Genomic DNA, 15,700 nt, shown 5'->3' with positions numbered 1-15,700 from the left:
TACACATAGGGAAACATGATTTAGTCCGTGAACTTTGGTCATCTTTAATTAATAAACGGGAAAAATCATTCCCATTTCTTTAGAGGTTCCCAGAGATTACCTAACCAACAGATTTGATTTTGCTGGTAAGCAATGAACAAAGTTTCCATAGATGGGATTGTTTGATCTTCTTTTAAGGTTGGCAGCTAAATGGGCATCGCGGCTTCTAATCTCCCCCAAATGAAACACTACTTCTCCATTTCACAAATCTCATAATTCGAGTTCTATTCCCAACAGGGTGCTCCAGCTCACCACGTGGCGAAGCACATTTTCTGCTAACAGGATGGCAGCCTGCCAGCAGCATAGTCAAAGTGACTGGGTTTCAGTATGATGCCGGTTGGCATAGGTTTCATTCCTCTGATTAAGAAGTGCCCAGCCTTGCTCATAATGAAATGTTTCTCTTCTCGTGTTTTAAACGTCCCTTCTTCTGCAGCCCCCCAGCCCACCTACTAAAAAAACTGAGGATAAACGGAAACCGTATCAAGGAGGAAACTTCCTTCTCATCCGCGTTCCCCATAAACGGACGTCCAGATTAACCTAACAAAAGCTGCTCTCCAATTTACTTTTTCTCTAAAACTTTTTGCCTTTCTCAAAGACGTAAGTCAGGCAAATCCTTACGCCAGAAAAATACTGGCTTTAGCTCCTTCCCTTCCAAAAGGAAAACGTCTTGGGCCCCATGAAGCCCGGCAAGGTGCGTGATTAAGTGTCCTGATTTGTGGGAGTCTCCGGCGGCTCCCTGCAGGCAAGGCTTCCAAAGTTCAAAACCAGGCAGTCCCGGGCAGGACAGACGTGCGGCCTTAGGAAAGCAGCACCTAAGACAAGGCAGGAAGAAGGCTCCAGAACTTCTCACGGGAGATTAAGGCGCGCTGGGCGGCGCAAACCCTTCCTCCCTGGGCAGCTAAGGAAACTGAGGCACGGCGAACGCTGCGGCAGAGACCCCCACCCCCGGCGCCCGGCCAGGCCCGCTCCTTTGTCCCAGCGGCGGCCCTCCCCGCCCCTCCTCCACCTCCCACCCCGCGTCGCCCCCCCCCCCCCGCCGCGCGGGCGCGGCTGACGCCGCCCGGCAGGAATGCGCTTCCGGAGGGAGAGGGCGGCGGCGGCGGCCTGAGGAGCTGGATTGCCGCGCGGAGGAGGCGGTGCCGCGGGGGTCGTTTCCTGCCAGGAGGCGGCCCCGCGTCGCCGAGTCTCCTCCTCCCGCCCGCGAAGGAGGAGGAGCTGCCGCCGCCGCGCCCGCGCCGCAGCCGGGGAGGCCACGCCAGCCCTCGGACAGGCCGAGCGGGAGTCGCGGAGCGCTGGTGGAGCCGACCGCGCGGGCCGGGCGCCGCGGGAGAAGGTGGGCGCGGGCGGGCGGCGGGCTGGGTGCGCTGCCGGCCCGGGGCCTCGGGCCGCGCGTGGGGGCCGCGGCCTGGGGGCGGATTTCAGCCGTCGGGCGGGGGAGGAAGTCGGGCCGCGCCCGCTCCCGGCTTCGCTCTCCGACTGTCCGGCCGGGGGGCGGGGGGAGGTGGAGGGTGCGGGCCGGCCCAGGACGCTGTCCGCGGGAGGCCGCGCTTGCGGAGGCCCGGGGCCAGGATCCGCCGCTCGGACACCCGCTGTGGGCGCCACCCCGCCGGCTGGGCGCCGACAGGCCTTCGCGGGCCGGCGTCCTGGGAGCGGCCTCGGCCCCGCCGCCTTACGCGGCGGGTCGCGCGGGTGCCGGGCCTCCGCGCGGGGACAGCTCCGCCTCGGCTCCAGCTCTCCGGCGTTGCTCGGAGAAGGGGCGCGGGGTCGGGCGTCCTGTGGGCCCTTTTCCCCCCGAGGCTGGTTGTGGGCGGCGGTGCGAAGGGCCAACCCCAGCCGCTGCCTGATTCGTGCGGTTGCTTAGGCTTCATAACAAGTATTTTTAAGAATGCCAGTATTTAATGCCTAAGTAATTCTTGTTTTATCGGATGTGTGTTTTGGATCAAAATCTAGCGCTGGTTGGTTTGGTCCCTAGTAAATTAGACTCTTTAAGGTTCCATTTCCTCTGCTGTAAAATGGGAGCAATACCGACACTAATAAGAAAACGTAATTGTTATAATAACGGCATAAGTGAGGGCCATGCTTAGCTCTACACACTTCACCTGTATTTTCTCGTTTAACCCTGGATCTGAGCCGACCAGGTATATGCTGTTTTTATCCCTGTTTTACAATTGAAACCGACACACCAGGAGCCTGGGTGATCATCCAGCTGTAGTGAGGAGAACCCATGGGGTCTAGCAGACGTTGTTTGAACCACAAGTAACCTTGCATAAGTACCGTGTAGTGAAAAGCAAATGGAAAATGGAAAACACTTAGCTTAGAGTAGATGCTCAATAAATATCAACTTCTTTTCGTTCCTTCTTGTTTTTTTTTTTTTTTAAAGTAAGCCTGTAGTTGATAGCATCATTAGTAAGGCGTTTTGGAGTCTGCGTTCCACATAAATATTTAGGGGAGTAGAGTTACTGGAATGTTATTTTTTATTGTTTTGGTGGTACAAAAGTACCAAATGCTAAATGTTTTGATGAGGCATCTTTCTTCAGCTGCATCCAGCCTTTTCAACAGGTTGCATAAATAGACCACTTTAGAAATGATTAAGGAATTTTAGTTGCAAGTTACCTATTCTAAGTCTGTGAATATCAAGGCCATAGGGAGGGTCAGGGCTTATTTAAGAGTCCTACTGTAATGTTCATATTTGAAAATAATTTTAGTCCCTTGTTTAATAATAAATGAGTGAAGAGGATTAATAAATAGAAAACACGTGAAACAAATCAGTGTTCTGGTTATAGATGTCTGAGGAGACAAGACATTTTACTCACCCTAAAATTCAGTATAAAATGGAAGATGTTAGAATGCTAGTTTAAAAGATAGGGGATGTGGTTAATACTTCTGTAAATAGAAAACAAACTCCAAATTAAGTCATCTGTGTTGAGGTCACAGACCTAAACATTTAAGCTTTTGTAATGTTGATTCCTTTTAGAAGAATGTTAAAAAATACTCTGTATTAAGATTGTTTTATAATCCCATCAACATCCTGCATGTGAAAAGAATCGAATCAGCAATACTGAAAATCACTGGATTCAAGTGGCGTTTTCCTCAGTTTTCTGGTCGGTATAATTAAAAGCTGCCCCAAATTAGCATCACATGTATTTCTTTAATGGGGTGGATGAATTCCTAACTCCTGGAGGGACTCTGGGGCTGTAAATAGTGAAAATCAGTTTAAGGTGGTGCTAGTTTTCATGGAATGCTGGCCACTTAGTAGCTTTATTGTTTGGTTTCTTGCCAAATTGTGGCTTCTATCATCAAGGGGTAATATTCTATCTGAAGGAAATATATATTTTTAATTATTTCATAAGGACACTGGTTTGTTCTCTGCTGGAATGATGAGAGGACACATCTCTCTGGTAAAAGTTTCAGAACTTTTGAGTTCTGAGAATGGACATTTCTGAATGTGTAAGAAATTGAATTATCTGAGAGGATTCATAGGCACTGATTGCCCCACTCTGGATGGAGAGGTAGGATCTGTCTGGTTGTGAGTAGATTCCTAGAAGATCATATTGTGCACATAGGTAAATGTCTTGTTGTATTAGCAGGTCTACTCTGACTGTGATATATTGTGGGGTTTTTGTCCTTTTATATTGTTGCACAGGTGGGGGTATTGGGGTAGGGAGGATGCGCCGACAGGGGTGAGAGTAGGGAAGAGTATATTAGTCCTTAGAACCTGAAATGATAGCAGCATTTATAGCTGTAGAAAACTGCATACATTAAGAGTATGTATCTAGGCTAAAGGAAGTGCAGTCCCTATAAACCCCAACCTTAGAATATTTCAATAGATGAGTGAAAAATGTAGTATATCTTTTTCGGAAGATGTATGCAAAAGGAGCCAAGCTATACTTTGTGAATTTCTCATCTTTTTTTAAGACTAATTATCTTACACAGAGTTAAGTTTTATATATAAAATAAAAGTCAACTGCCTTAAAGCTGTATTTTTGGTTTGTGGCTTTAGAAGACAAGGTTAACTGTATCTAGCATGGTGCTGAAGCATGTGTATATCATCTCATCATGTCATGTGTGAAAAACTGCTTTGAATATACCTAGTACATACGTATATAAACACACACGTAATTATAGGCCTAGTCTCATTATACAGTCTCCAGAGTGCTGCTTCCTGGACCCTCGGGCTGTATAAAATAACTCCCTGGAGTGTGGGAAGAAAATAGACTGTTTATAATACATATATATTAAAACATATTTTAATCTCATCATTTTAAGGTAAATTTTTATGGCTTATAATATTCTATATTGCTGTAGAAGTACATGTATTTTAATTTATAAATACATGTTTTACGGCATATGTATGCTCGATTTTTTTAAATAATAAAAATGAGGGATTAAAAAGCTTTGGAGGTCCTTGGTATGGAGGATGGCTTGGGTTGGGCAACAGGAACTACTAATTTTGGAAGGAGAACAGGTAAGCTTGGTGTCTGAGGTAAGAGAGGAGGAAGGAACAGAAGTGGCCCCGGTTTCTGGTTGGGAGGTGGCCTGCACCGAGGAGGCCACCTCACCGCAGGGGTGTTGTTGAATCTGCAGGCCAGGTCGGCTGGAGCGGTGTTGCATCTGCAGATTGAGAGCTCAGAGCCGTCTGGCTGGGCGACTGCGATTTGGGAATTTAGTCTGTGAGACTTTTCACGCTGCTTCACGGCCAGGGCCGGGTGGAGGAGAAGGAATCTAGAAAAGCCCTTCCCTTCCTCGGTTGGTTTGAATTGCTCATTCCTTCCTGTGACAACTTAGTGAGTGACTTGGGTCACTCAGTTTTTCTCTGTGATGAGCATGCTTGGGCTGAGGAGAGAGGCATCACGAGAGAAGCAGTTTGATGTGGTCAAGGTGTCTGGATTGAGGGACCTGAACTGTGACGTTTGTCGGGATACCTCACCTCACTGGAAGCGGCTTTGGTTTCTGCAGCTATACCGTGAAAATGGTCTCTTGGTTTCTCTCTTTCCGTTATCCTCCGAGCCGAAGGCCAGCTGTCTTGTGACCTGGCCCTGCAGAGTGTAGCTCCCCTGTCTCCCATGAGCAGCCCTCACCCCAGAGGGCAGGTGCTGTGTCAGCTCGTGGCTTTGAGCAAGCCTGCCAGTGCTGCCCAGCCAGATCTATTACTGTTCACTCTCTGGCAGGTTGGAGCTCTGTTGTCCATCCCATTTTAATCCGACGGTGTCCCCAGTGCCAGTTTCCTGAGCACTGGCGCTGAGCGGGGGTAGGTCAAGAGGTTGCCATGGACCTTGCTGTTGAGGACACTTGTCTTATTGGGGCAAGTTGTGTTCAGTCTGGGGAAACAGCAGATACCGCAGGATGTTCTACACAACATACCTTACCAGGTAAAATTTTCTAATAGATTTTGAGGAAAAGGTCAGCATTGGCTTTAATGGTTTTGGAAGGCTTTGTAGAGGAGCTGGGAATGGTAGGACCAAAGAGGCAGATGACAGGTGATGACGTGGTCAAGGGGCAGTAGAGTTAGACTGCAGAGTCCAGTCTCATTTAGCAAATACTGTTTGACTACTTTGACATATAATCATGTGTATATATAAATATGTAATATATACACATATAAATAAAATGAAGACTATGTAAAATGAAGGCCCGGATTCTGGCCCTCCAACTCTAGTCTGGTGTGGTCTGCAAACATAAATACAATTAGTTATAACAGAAATCTGAATTAAAGCAACACTGTGTTATTGAGCATCACTGAAGGTTTGTCATTTACTGTGCTAGACGCTATCAAGAATATGTTTTGGCCCTCCGAGAGCATTCTCTTTGAAGAGGCAACCCATTTCCTATGAGTGAAAAGGAATAACAAGGAAAGGAAACCTTGGGGGGGGGGAAAGTATGTTATGGGACCCTCCAAAAAGGAGTAGTTAAATCTGCTTATGGTGGTTGGTGAAGAGATTGAGCCAGTGAAGGCCAAAGAAATGTGAGAAAGGAAAATTAATATTTTGTTGTAGGGAATGTAGTTTCAATGGAGTGATGAGTAAAGTATTTACATGAAAAATATATTGAGAGTGTACCATTTGAAGTATGGAAGTCACATTTTAGTGTATAAGTGTTTATTGAATGAATATGTAAATAAAGCTTTCATAGTCTTTATGAAATTAGGAATAGTAATTAGTTCTCCAGTATTTAATAGTTAATCATTTATTTCCTGTGTAATCTCATTGCTTCTCAAAAGGCATGGTGGTGGGTCATATTTGATTATTGGAAGTGGAGGTTGTATTTTTAAAAACTACATTTAGTATTGTGTCGTAGTGTGAAAACACAGCAAACACAATAGGGCATCGAGTTATGCTTATTAAAGAAAGGTGGGTTTAAAAAGATTGAAAACCATTTATCCTAGTCACTCAGGTTCTTCTGTTTAGAAGTCAGTGAATGAGCTGAAGAGCAAGAAGAAAATTCAGTAATCAAGTAAGCCATGATCTGTAGGTCACTATAAAGGTATTCGTTTTATATTCATGGTCATATTTTACCCTTGTAACAATTCTAAGGTAGATACTATTCCCAGCTTAGTGCTGAGTTAAATGAGGAATTAATTGATTTCTACTATAGGTTTTAAAATATTTATGTATTTTATACTTTAATAATAATTTTATTTTTTATTACTCAGTGAATTTTATTACATTTATAGTTGTACAGCGATCATCACAACCAAATTTTATAGCATTTCCATCCCAAACCCTCAGTGCATCTCCCCACCCCCCCCAACCTGTCTCATTTGGAAACCATAAGTTTTGCAAAGTCTCTGAGTCAGTATCTGTTCTGCAGAGTTCATTGTGTCCTTTTTTTTTTTTTTTTTTTTTTTTTTGCTATTTCTTGGGCCGCTCCCACGGCATATGGAAGTTCCCAGGCTAGGGGTCGAATCGGAGCTGTGGTCACTGGCCTGTGCCAGAGCCACAGCAACGCAGGATCCGAGCCGCATCTGCAACCTACACCACAGCTCACGGCAACGCCGGATCGTTAACCCACTGAGCAAGGGCAGGGACCGAACCCGCAACCTCATGGTTCCTAGTCGGATTCGTTAACCACTGTGCCATGACGGGAACTCCCGTTGTGTCCTTTTTTAGATTCCACATGTAAGTGATAGCATTTGATGTTGGTGTCTCAATGTCTGACCGACTTCGCTTATGAGAATTTCTAAGTCCATCCACGTTGCTGTAAATGCCGTTCTTTCTTTCCTTTTAATGGCTGAGTAATACTTCATTGTGTATGTGTACCACATCTTCTTAACCACCCCTCTGTCGTTGGGCATTTAGGTTGTTTCCATGTCTTGGCTATTGCACACAGGGCTGCAATGAACATTGGAGTACATGTGTCTTTGCTGAGTCATGGTTTTCTCTGGATAGATGCCCAGGAGTGGGATTGCTGGATCAAATGGAAATTCTGTGTTTAGTTTTCTGAGGAATTTCTATACTGTTTTCCACAGTGGTTGCCCCAATTGATGTTCCCACAAACAGTGTGATAGGGTTCCCTTTTCTCCACACCCTCTCCAGCACTTACTGTTTGTAGACTTTTTGATGATGGCCATTCTGGCTGGTGTAAGGTGGTGCCTCATCGTGGTTTTGATTTGCATTTCTCTAATAATGAGTGATGTTGAACATCTTTTCATGTGTTTTTTGGCCATTGGTATGTCGTCTTTGGAGAACTGTCTGTTTAGATCTTCTGCCCATTTTTCGATGGGGTTGTTTTTTTTTTTTTGGTATTGAGCTGCAGAAGGTGTTCATAAATTTTGGAGATTAATCCCATGTCAGTCACTTCATTTGCAGATTTTTTCTCCCATTACGTGGGTTGTCTTTGCTGCGCAAATTTTAATTTAAGTTTAAGTCCCATTTGTTTATTTTTGTTTTTACTGTCATTAGTCTGGGAGGTGGACCTGAGAAGGTGTTGCTGTGGTTTATGTAGGAGAGTGTTTGGCCTTTTGTTTACCTCTAAGAGTTTTATAGTATCTGGTCTTATATTTAGGTCTTTAATTAAAGGACATTTACTATATATATATTTGAAATATACTCAGCACTGTGTTCCAATCCAATACAGAGCAGAGAAGAGATGTTAGAAAAATATGGTCAATTTATTAAAGTTTTGGTCAAGAATTTTGGAGTCATCTACATAAAGAGTAGATAAAATTCCACAAGGGAATATAACTTATAATTCTTAGGTTGTCTTTGAACAGATCTTGCTTTCAAGGGCTTGTTGATACCATAATTAGGATGGTTTACTTTTTTTTTGCTAGCTCAATTTATAGTTATCTTTGTAAACTTGCCCCAGAGTAAAATTTCTCAACCAAAGCAGTTGAGAAACAAAACAGTTGTCTTTTCCCATCACAGGCATAAGGCAAGTGTAAAGAAGGAACAGCTCCCTAGGCTGGTTTGGCATGTGTCAGTTGCTGGGTAATGTCTTATCTTTTGAGTGGAGGGAGTATCTGGGAAGAATTGAATGAGTTCAGGCAACTTTTCATGCTCATTTTCCATCAGGCTTTAATCTTATACCTTAATAGCTTTGTTTAAAGTGTTTATTTTTTGCTTGTATTTTAAGTATCTTTCTAGAGTCTTTGAGGTTTTGTGTGTGTATATACCTTCACCATTTTTTTGGAATTTAATGTTTAATTCATTCCCCTCCCATCCTCATGTGAAGGCCATAACCTTTTTGATGGGGGGAGGAGATGGTGGTGGTTTGCCCTCATCTGTTTTTTGGATCACCATTGGCTATATCATAATGTTTCTAATTTCCTTGAGTTATTTTGAATTCTTTGTGGTCAAGCCTGCTCCTCCTATCATGTTAATTCTGTTTCTCAAGTTTCTGAGATCTATAGAGGATTTCAACTTAAATTTCCTTTCTTAGCTCTGTACTTTTTTTCCTCTAGTTTCGTGGTCTTACTGTTTTTGATTCCTATCAGATCTTTTTGAGATTTTCTAAATTCCTTGAAGAGCATAATGAATTTATTCTCCTTTCTTTTTTTTCCTTTCACTTTTTGTGCTGTAGAAATTTTGCCTAGTTAAGTTCTGTAACCTCACTTCCATCCTTGTCTTTGAGGCTTTTTATTCGCCAAGAGGCAATATAGTCATTCTTTATCTTTCCCTTGCAGTAGGTGGTGTGTAGTGATGATTGATATTCCATGTCCTCATTTTCTTGGAGAAGGTGGGTGGAGTAGTCACTAGTCATGAATTTTGTCTTCAGTCTGTTAGTCTGTAATTTTCTCAAAGTATTAGCCCTGTACTGAGGTTTCAAATTATTTTGTGGTCCTGTAGCTTTGGAGCAGCCAGACCTTTGTAGTTGGAACTTACTAGCCTCAGGGTAAGAAGTCTTTGGGTAAGAAAGGTCAGTGCTCAAAAACAATCTTTTTTTCTTCTGGGTGGGAGTAGTGAATTTTAGAAAGTTTTCTGCTTCAGACTACTGTTGTCTTTCTTTATCCACCACAGTGGGTGGAAAAGGAGTTGAAGAGAGGTGTTGCATCTTTTTCTTGGCATACTCTACCTCCTCCCTGTCGTATTCTCTCTTTTTCCCCCCTCATGTTTTCTGCTAAGTTTTGTTCATCATTCTGTCCTCTTATTTGGACCATAAATACCTCCCTGGTCACCACCACACACCTCTTCCTGTCAGACAGAGAGGAGAGAAATATTGAGTTGTAGTTCTTCCCCTGCAAGGGAGAGGTGGCTCTTGCCCTGCATGAATTCATCCCCAACTCTGACCCTCAGATTTGATGGCATAGAGAAGAGCAGGCTCTCGAGTCCCTCCCATCTGCTTGCTCTGTGTGGGGAGAAGCAGGATGAACTGCACGTTAATTACCTGAGGCTTTCAGTTTGGGCTCTGTGTTCCTTTTCTGGACCGTGTTGATTTGTAAATATTAATCTGTTATTGGACTGTTTATTGTTTTCCTTTTAAAAGCAGATAGAGAAAATAGTGATGGTGGTACAGACTTGGGATGAATCCAGCTTTATTTTTTAGAAGATGCTTATAATATACCTCAGTGGAAGTATTTGAATCTTTCCCACCAGTAAGGTGAAAAGATACGAAAAAGGAAGAAAAAAAAAAGGACATTAAAAAAGGAAGCAAATTCTTTTCTCTGGAAGAGATTATTTGGCTGGTGAGGACTCTTAAACTTTCTTATTAGAAACCCACTTATATTGAAAGCTTGAGCTTTTGAATCATGCCTGGGTTCATGTCCCAGATTTGTCACTCATATGTCCAGTACATGATAGATATGCAGTAGATATTTGTTGACTTGAGTTTAATCAGTTGCATTGACTAAAAATGTGCTCTTGTGCAAAGATTTCATAGGAAGAAGTCTTTTATGGATGACTTCTTTTTGTACTATGTCCTTTGGGGCATTGTTGGCTTCTGGGCACCTCATTTTGAAACTTGAAGTAAATTAACTCACTACATTTTCTGAAAAGTAATTTTTCTCTAAAGTGAAATGGTTTGATTTCTACAAATAAACATATAAAATTTCTAAAGATTTTATCTGTAAGTGTAAAGAGAAATGCCAGATGAGTTGTCACATTGTTAAAATCGTTAATGAATAATAAGTGTGCCTTTAAAAGCCTGAACAGCTCAAAACCACGTTTAACCTTGATGAATAAACATGACTTTACAGTGGAGATTAAAATGATTCTATGCAGCTTTTGACGAGGGGGACATGTGCACGTATTTGAGGTTGTTCACCACTAAAACGAAATTGGGAGAGGAGTGGGAGATTATTTCTTGTTCACGGAATGAATTATGACCCCTTGGATAAAATTAAACATAGTAAGAAATGATGTGAGGATGAAATGCTTCTGTAGGAGCAAGAGTATAACCTGTGGGTATACTCATGAAATTTGAAAATTAAAATAACTTTTGTTGGCCTCGCTTCACTTTGAAGGACTAAGAAAGAAACAGGACATTTTATGTCCTTCCCATGTCTCTGCTATGAGTCAGTTCTAACAGTAGAAGGATTTTTTTTTTTTAAGTAGTGACTGAGTAGGCCTTCAAAAAATTGTAGTTTAATGAGATCATAGCTTCAGAATTGAGATGGTCTGGTTTCAGTTCTACCTGTGCGACTTTGCAGAAGCTATTTAACCTCTATAGTTTGGTTTCTTCATCTATAAAACAAAGACTATCATTCCCAACCTCATAGAGTTACTTGGAGAAGATAAGTTAGCTATTATTATAGTCATTTGAAGGTGTTGAAATAATAGTAGGATACCTTTTTGTTTCAAAGTGTCTTAAACCATCAAAGCTCAGTTATTGTATTACTCATCTGTGCCTGTTTCATGCCTTGTCTGGCCTCTAAATGAACAGATTTCCATTTTTTCCGATCATCCTCAGTGAGCAGCAGTCCCTGAATGAACCAAACTGGTACAGAGCCTTTTGATCCAAATTCCTTCTATGTCTTTTCAGGGCAGTGTCCTCCTTTTAGCCTCCCCAGGTTTGCTTCTCCATGACAAAAGAAGCCTCAAGTCGTTCTTCCTTAGTACTATTTGTATTAGGTTTGTTATCCTCCATCCTGATCTCTTTTTAAGGTGTTCATGCTACTAACATTCAGAAATATCTGTATTCTATCTGATGTAGTAATAAAAAACACTGAGGTTTTGCCTCTTTTATTATTTTATATACAAATTGTTAAAATATAATTGTTAGAATTATATAATAATATAATAAAGAATAATCCTTTTAAAATGTGGAACCTATAATCATTAATTACACTTAGCATGAGAATTGGTATCTGATTAATATAATGGCATCTGATTAAACCTTATATATACAGCATGAGGGTTTTGTTTGTTTTGGACATGCTGCAGCATGTGCAAGTTCCTGGGCCAGGTATCAAACCTGTACCACAGCAGCAACCCAGGCCACTGCAGTGACAACGCCAGATCCATAACCCACTGAGCCAGCAGGGAATTCCATGATATTATATCAAAATAATATTTGAATGGCTATAAAAATAACATTAATCTATTCTTTGCAGTTGTGTTCTTTCTAACCCTTACACTTTATTCTTTTTTCCATATTTTGTGTTTGACCTAACATGGGTCAGTCCAGAGTTTTCTGATTATAATTATGATTGAAAAAAAGCAGAACATTCAAACATAGTTATTTCTTTATTCAAGGAAGTTGTTGCTGAGCTCTCGTTGTAATAGTATTAAGAAGTACTATCTAAATAGCAGTTGCCAGTGCCGGATGCAGTTTTAAAGGTTTCGTATTTACAGCTCATTTAAACTTCACATAACGCTTTAAGGTGGGAACTACTGTGCCCATTTTAAAGATGAGGAAACTGAGGCATGGATTGAATAACTCGCTAGTATCACCTACCTAGTTAGTTAGGAGTTGACCAGAGGTTTGAGTCCAGGCATCTGGCTCCACAGTCTGAGCTCTGAGCTGTGCCTTAGCAAAAAGTGGTGGGCACAGCTGTCTGCTTGCCTTTTTTAAGCTTACTTTCTTTTTGATACCTCAGAATATTTGCAGTTATCTTTGGCTTCTTTATTAAGTGTTAAGATACTGTGCTGGGTGCTGAGGACCTGGGGAAATGACTTCTAGGAGAGGACAGTTCATGAGGCAGGTCAGCTGTACACATCTGTGGTAGATGAGAGGGAGCTGCATTATGTGTTAACTACTAAATCTTTTAAACGAAGATTGTTTATTTGTTTTCACATATGTATATGTGTCTGTGTGAACCACCTGACTTAAATCCCTTCCCCAGTTCTTGCCATCATTGAGGGGGCTCAGGAGTTCATCCAGGGGATACTTCTCACACTCTAAACTAGCAGTTTTCTTGCTTTTTCAACTCCAGTGGCCTTGAGCGCTGGATTGGAAATCTCTTCTGTCCTCACTTCCTCCTGGCCTCTGGTTCCTCTGCTTTTGCTTGCAGCAGTCTGTGACTCACTCTGGCTGACTGGATCTTGCCTCAGGCGCTTCTCTCTTTTCCCACAAGCTGTTTTGTCTGTGTGGGGTGAGAAGCTGGCAGCAGCCTCTGGGCAGATGCACCTCTTAGAAGTGTGGGGAGTTCATGCCCCTGGGGCAGACTCTTACCTGTGGCATGGAGACTAGACCTGATGAACATTAAATCCTTTGGACACACGTTCTATAGTCATCCCTCGGTATTCCAGGGCCATTGGTTCCAGGAACCCCCTGCAACCAAATCCACGGATGCTCTTGAATAAGATGGTGTAGTATTTACATACAACCTGTGCGTATCCTCGGGCATACTTTTAAGTCACTTCTAGATGACTTCTAAAACCTATTACAAGTAGTATGTAAGTAGTTGCCTGTGCAGGGTAATTCAGGTTTTGCTTTTTGGAACTTTCTAGAATCAAAACAGTTTTTCCCCCATCCATATTTTGGTTGAATCCACTGATGGAACCCATAGATTCAGAGGGTGAACTGTATGCTCTTCTCCAAACTTTTTTTTTTTTTTTTTGGTCTTTTTGCTGTTTCTTGGGCTGCTCCCGCGGCATATGGAGGTTCCCACGCTGGGGTCGAATCGGAGCTGTAGCTGCCAGCTTACGCCAGAACCACAGCAACTCGGGATCCGAGCTACATCTGCAACCTACACCACAGCTCACAGCAACGCCAGATCGCTAACCCACTGAGCAAGGGCAGGGACCGAACCCGCAACCTCATGGTTCCTAGTCGGATTCGCTAACCACTGCGCCACAACAGGAACTCCATCTTCTCCAAACTTCTAAGACCAAGCCCCCAGGCACCCACTGTGGTAGCTAAAATGCCCTGGTGCTGACCTTCTCCTCTTAGTTTTTGCTCTTTTCGGCATCTCTCTTGTCCCCAGGTCACCTTCTGAGTAAGCTGCCTGCACAGCTACTCTTGTGTGAGGCTCCATTTTTGGAAGGGACCCCCAGCAAAACCAGTTCCCATAGCTGCCTTCTTACGTAGACCTTTTCCCCAGCACTGCCTCCCCTCCCTCGTCTACTCGAGCCCCTTTCTCTCACCTGCGTCCTCATCTCTAGGCCTTTGACTTTGTCCTTTTCTCTCTGTTGACATTTTATCAGCACTGCCACTGCTTTGCCCTCTTCCTTCTGTACTTGATTTGCAAACCATGGAATTAATTCAGCTATTTCAAATTGGAGTCTGAGGACCCATGGGAGGTAGTTTCAGCAATTTGAGTATTTCTATAAGAATTTCTAAAGAATTTGGGCTTTTGTGCTAATAAACAACCAGTATGTGGATTAAGTCCATTTGTTTATTTTTGTTTTTAGTGTCATTACTCTAGGAGGTGGATCTGAGAGGATGTTGCTGCAGCTTATGTCGGAGAGTGTTTGGCCTTATAGTTGAGTATATGTATTATTTCAGTGTCTATGTTTATGTGTGTTCGGATGTGTAAATGAATTTTGGTTCATAATGTACAAGAGCCTGGAGCACAAGGCATTTTATATCTAGCTATAAATCGGCTTGCATATACTTAAGTGAATTGCAAATTTTTGTCCCTAGGGTATTTACAGTAACTGCTATTTAAAGAGGGTTTGCATGTTAACTAATTCTGAAAAACTCTTCTTTCCTGGTCTTCTAAATAATGTCTAAGAAAAATGTATGCAGCTTACCACGTTTCAGCAAAGGATTTCGAGCATTGATTTTTGTAGTTTGTGTTGATTTTTGTATTCAGTTACCAAGTACCTCTAGGTCCTGTAACTGAATATGGCACAGGAAGGCCTTGTGTTCTTGACACCTGTTAACGTGTCAGGGCAGACACTTATTAACCGGTGTAGTTTTAGATGAGGTCAGTGTTAGAAATGTGCCTTTATAGATTAGGGTGTCCAGTACCTGCTGGGCCCTCAGCATTGTTCGCTAGTCCTATTGCATCTTCTTAGTTTTGTTCAGCCTCCCAGCACTTGTCATTGCTTCCTCTTGCAGTAGAAAACATAAGCTGTCATGTGTGAACTCACCCAGCTTCTTCCCCTCTGCCTGACTTAGAGGAAGATGTGTACTTCTGTTTAGGGTAACACGTCCCTTGTGCTCCAAGGGTCCTGGCTGCAGTCTCTCTGACTCTCAGGTCTACCCACAGCTCTCTTAAGTGTTCTTTTCTTCCCAGTCTCATCCTTCTTCATAATGTTATTGCCTCTGTGTAATGACAGCTCTGGAGTATGTATCTCTAACCTTGAATTCCTGAAAGCCAGACTCATAGGTCTTCCTTTCCCAGTAGATTTCTTTCCTAGATTTCATACAGGCATTTCACATTCTACATTTCTTAATCAAAATCAGTACTGAAAAGTTCTCTCCAACTCCATTTTCCTTTCCTCTTCAATTTGAAAGTGATGATTGCTTTCTTTCTCACCCTTCCTTATTTAAGCAAACGTCTTCCTCTACGCAACCCTCAGATCCCTCCTGATCACTCCTTTGTTTGCTTGTCCGTTGTTGCTCTGGAACCTTGGCAATAAGTTTGTACTTGGCCAGTAGTACTTAAGTCCTGCCATTCATCCTCTATCCCACAGATACTTTGCTACATGTGTGTTGTCATGTTACTTCCCTGCACCATTTTTTTCCAGCTTCTTGCTACACGTAGAATAGAATCCAAACTCTTGCAGCATGAATGGCACTTAAAGCTCTCTGCAGCCTGACTGTAACCTCCTGCCTTGCTGGTCTTCGTTTCTGTTATTTCCAACTTACAATTGAAGTCCCAGAAATACTTAAGTAT

At 42.7% G+C, this 15,700-nt stretch overlaps 1 protein-coding gene across 2 annotated transcripts in view; it reads left to right on the top strand.

Moving 5' to 3' along the window:
* The first annotated feature begins 1,137 nt into the window (after positions 1 to 1,137).
* ITGB1 (integrin subunit beta 1) overlaps positions 1,138 to 15,700 on the top strand; it is a 52,043-nt gene continuing 37,480 nt past the window's right edge. Inside the window, exon 1 of one of the 2 annotated variants that reach the window (XM_047754494.1) lies at positions 1,138 to 1,372. The gene's annotated coding sequence lies outside the window, so the exon portion shown is untranslated. The remainder of the gene's footprint in view (positions 1,373 to 15,700) is intronic. The other variant, XM_047754493.1, reaches the window with a different exon arrangement.

This window comes from Phacochoerus africanus, chromosome 12 (assembly GCF_016906955.1).
Source record: "Phacochoerus africanus isolate WHEZ1 chromosome 12, ROS_Pafr_v1, whole genome shotgun sequence".
Taxonomy (NCBI): domain Eukaryota; kingdom Metazoa; phylum Chordata; class Mammalia; order Artiodactyla; family Suidae; genus Phacochoerus; species Phacochoerus africanus.
This window is presented reverse-complemented; position numbering and strand designations above follow the sequence as displayed.